This window comes from Etheostoma spectabile, unplaced genomic scaffold, assembly GCF_008692095.1.
Source record: "Etheostoma spectabile isolate EspeVRDwgs_2016 unplaced genomic scaffold, UIUC_Espe_1.0 scaffold395, whole genome shotgun sequence".
In the NCBI taxonomy this organism is placed as follows: domain Eukaryota; kingdom Metazoa; phylum Chordata; class Actinopteri; order Perciformes; family Percidae; genus Etheostoma; species Etheostoma spectabile.
In genome coordinates this window covers 23,309-27,982 of record NW_022605600.1, presented here as the reverse complement: position 1 = coordinate 27,982, position 4,674 = coordinate 23,309, and positions in this window count along the sequence as shown.

Genomic DNA, 4,674 nt, shown 5'->3' with positions numbered 1-4,674 from the left:
CAAGACACTTTACAGATAGAGTAGGTCTAGACCACACTCCAAAATTTACAAGGACCCAACATTTTCTAGTATTTTCCTCCAGAGCAAGCAACAGTGCGACAGTGGCGAGAAAAACTTCCTTTTAGGCAGAAACCTCAGACAGACCCAGGCTCTTGGTAGGCGGCGTCTGACGGGCCGGTTTGGGGTTAGTGGAAATAACAAAAATAGAAAAATAGTAGTTTGTAACAGTTCTTTGTAGTAGTTCATGGTATAGCAGGCACCTGTGCGGGACCATGGCGACAGCTGCTACCATGATTTTGGAGCATCCCTGATCCAGGGAACATGCTGGGGAAAAAGAACATAAGGACTCCGGGGAATGACTCCTCAGAGCTAGTTAGTAACACGCATTTCTGGGACATGGATCACATAAATGAAAAGATAGGAAGATAGAAGAGAGAGAGGAACTCAGTGTGTAAAAGGAAGTCCCCAGCTGTCTAAAACTATTACAGCAAAACCAAGGAGACAGGTACAGAGAGGGCCTGGTCGGGCTAAACTCTCCCCAACGATCGCGCTGTATGCCAAGTCTCCCTTCAGTTTTATTATATTCTTGATTATATGATAGAAAATCTAACAACTATGACAAGAAGCAGGTGGGCGGTTAGGCAGACGCTGCGACTCCTCCCTCCCTAACAATATTCAATTCTATGCCTAACTATAAGCTTTATCAAAGCATAACCAAGAGAGACAGGTAAAGAGAGGGGCCTGGTCAGGCTAGAACTCTCCCCAACCGGATTGGGCTGTATGCCAGTCTCCCTTTCGTTTATTATATGCTTGATTATATGATAGATAAGTCAGACAAAACTATGACGAGAAGCAGGTGGGCTTAGGCGGGACCTGCGACTCCTCACTCCCTAACAATATTCAATTTTATGCCCTAACAATAAGCTTTATCAAAGAGGAAAGTCTTAAGCCTATTCTTAAATATAGAGACGGTGTCTGCCTCCCGAACCCCAACTGGAACCTGGTTCCACAGGAGAGGAGCCTGATAACTGAACGCTCTGGCTCCCGTTCTACTTTTAGAGACTCAGAACCACAAGTAACCCTGCATTCTCGGACCGTAGTGCTCTTGTAGGTTGTAAGTACTATGAGCTCTTTAAGATAAGAACTCCATGACTAACTTTGGCGTGCACAAGGATTCTCGTTACATGAACAAACTGAGATTGATCTGATAAATAAGACTTAAACCAGCTTAAAGCAGTCCCTTTAATGCCAATTAAATGTTCCAATCTCTGTAATAAGATTTGATGGCCAATGGTATCAAATGCAGCACTAAGATCTAATACACAAGTACAGAGTAAGTCTTGTCTGATGCAATTACGAGGTCATTAGTAATTTTCACAAGTGCTGTCTCTGTGCTAGATGAACTCTAATCCTGACTGAAAATCCTCAAATAAGCTGTTGCTATGCAGAAAGTCACCACAGCTTTTTGGCGACTGCTTCTCAAGAATCTTAGAGAGAATGGAAGGTTGGATATAAGTCTATAGTTGGCTAAACATCTGGATCAAGGTTGGGCTTTTTCAGAAGAGTTTAATTACAGCTACTTTAAGTGCTGTGGTACATAGCCTGTTAATAAGACAAATTGGTTATATCCAGTAGCGAAGTGTTGAAAATGGTAAAACTTCTTTAAGTAGCCTAGTTGGGATGGATCTAAGAGGCAGGTTGTGGTTTAGATGAAATAATTGAATTAAATTGATAAAGATCAAGTGAAGCAAAGCCGTCTAAACATTATCTGGTTTTACGCGTGTTCTAAGGTTCCTGAGTTTAGAGTAAGTCTGTTATGGACAGCATGAAAAGGACCCAGACGCGGAGTACAGGCAAAGGGAACTAATGTTTAATAAGTGCCACAGTTCAACAAACACAGGAGCAACGGAAGAGTCCAAAACAATCCAAATGAGGACTCTGGAACAGGCAAAATCCAAAGGGAAAAAAACAGGTCAGCAGGGAAAACTCACAGGGTGGGTTGGGCTCCGACAGGTAGGCCAAGGACGACAGGGAAACAAGTAGGCTGGAAGACACACAGGGCGACAGCGACAACAAACAAACTGGAATGCCAACAAGACTGGAATGATCCAACAAGAGCCAAAGGAACACTGGGTTAAATACAGGAGTAATGAGGTAACGGGAACAGTGAGACATCAGGTGGATCACATTAGGCGGCAGGTGTTAAGGAGGGCGGATTATGGCACAGTAAGGCGGGTGAGATAACTCTTGTTATGAATTGATACTATAAATAAAATTGAATTGAATTGAATCTGTGAGTAGACCTCTGATAATGAGCAGCGTACAGCCACCTCTAAACTTTGTCAGAGACCAAAGACCCAAATGGGCCTCTGTGTCTGTCAGACGGTCTAAATGAGATCAACCATATCAGCGGAGCAATGACACGCACAGGAGACTATATTACAACTCCAAATTTCGCACAACAGAGATGGAAGGAGTTATATTTTGAATGTCCACAAAGTTGTAAACATGTGCAGAAATCTGATGAAACACATCTGAGCTATACTATACTATATATACGATACTGCTGTTGGGCCAATTGTGCTTCTCTAACCTTGGTGCATCTCTAAATGTAACTGTAAATAATTAATTCAATGTTTCATAAAATGAACAAATAGTCTTTAATTTCCCAAAAAAGTAAATACAGTAAGTGGGGCACAGAGAATGAAGGCCAAACATTCCTGAGCCTTGGCACAAAGGTTAAAGGATTAGAATTTATGTAAATCAGTGGTTCTCATTCTTTAGAATTTCAGTGGTCTTAGTTGATACCTCAACATTAATTTAACTTTGGGTCCCTGGTCCCTACACCAGGGACCCCTGGACCTGTTCACCACAGACCCAAATCTTGTCAGCTGTTGCTGACATATGCTACTGTCTCTTCATGTGGTTCATTATGTTTGGCACATTGTCTGGGTCAGTTCTTACATCATAAGAAGTTAATAATGTAAATAATGTAAATGCTAAATGCCCTAATACCTGTTGATACTACAACAATGCAAAGGCTCTTAACCCTACAGTTTTGCATATATCACGTAAGACTTGATTTCTCCATTTTTTTGCAAAAAACTCTGCAGAAACTGCCATTTAATGGTTTATTTTCAAAAATAATTTCGGGGGGGGGGGCATACCCCCTAGGGAGAGCCCCGAATCCCCCCACACATAACAAATTTTAGTTTGAACCCTGGAGGATAATAATGCTGGCTGAAAGAGCCAAAGAAATTGCTTTGTACACGGCAAAATATGGGCTGGTCCCACCAAATCTCACTCCAAGGTTTTGGGAAAAGTTGGCAGCTCTGTAGCATATAAGATGCTCACATGACACTTCTGTAATGTCAGTACAGTAAATACAGTTCAGATGGACCTACTCAATGAAGTTCATTCAATGCTGGCTACAAGTTAGCATCAAACACAACAAAGGCTGTCAGCTGAACGGTGTTTTGAGCTAACCTAAGCAATCAAACAATCATAGATAGCTTAAACGTTTTTGAAATGATTCCATCTTCTGTTATTGTTTGTAATGAGAAAAGTATATTATTTCATGGATTTCACAAATTTTAGTTATGTCGTAAACCGTTTAAATCTGAGCATTTGCAACTAACATCTGCACTCGGCCAGAGCCGGTCTGACTCGACTTTCATTGGGTATGACGCGTTATGACGTAAACCGTTTACATCTAAACATGCACGGCTCAAATCTGCACTCTCCTCAAATTGGGCAGTGACAAGGATGAACGTGTAAGAGGGGAGAAGTGTGTTGTCTGCTGAAAAATTTATGTTGATGTTAATGTAATGCACAAGTTTTGTGAGAATGTTTAACCAGGATCGGTTTGAGTGGAATATTCAGCACAAGAAGACAGAAAGGAGTTTAAGTTAGCTGCTGACTAGTGCTTTCGCTTGGACTTTGCTAACAAGCTAGCGACCAGCGACCTGGACTAGTTAAACCTGTGTGGAACTGTGAGACCAACGGCGGACTAAGACCCTGACGGAGCCGGATAGCGCCACCGAGTGGTGAACTTTGCTGAGATCGTCAGCTGCATCAGTCTTCTTGTCAACCATGTGAATCTTCTCTTCCACTGTCTTCTGTTTATCATGAATCTTTTTGTCACATCTTCTGCTGCTGTCGTCTTTAATCCTTCATGTGTGAGGTTATGTTCCCATTGAGTACAGGTAGGGGAGAGCCGGGACAGTTGAAACACTTTTTAATTAAACGTAATTTACAAAGCGGTCGTATCACACTGAAAGATAATATTTTGTCACTAGCAACCTACACGTGTAATCTGTCAAATACAGTTGTATTTTTAGCTTTGGACAAAACCATTCAGGAGTTATTACCGCAAGAGTGGGACGTGCGTAATGTTTCATCTGTCCCTACTGGACGGGACGAATGAAACAGCATGCGGGGACGAATGAAACATACAGTTTAAGCCATATGAACTTCCCACAACTTTAATATTTTACTGTATCTCATGGATGGTACTTCCAAAAGGTGTTATTATAGATAGATTGTTGCAGGACTATGCGTCTTTGTCAATGTCTGTTAATAAGTAATTGCTGTCATCCTGAAGCGCGTATGAAGCGGTTATTGAAATATCATACACTGTGGATTATTGTGCTATTTTTATAGCTAGAACAGTAA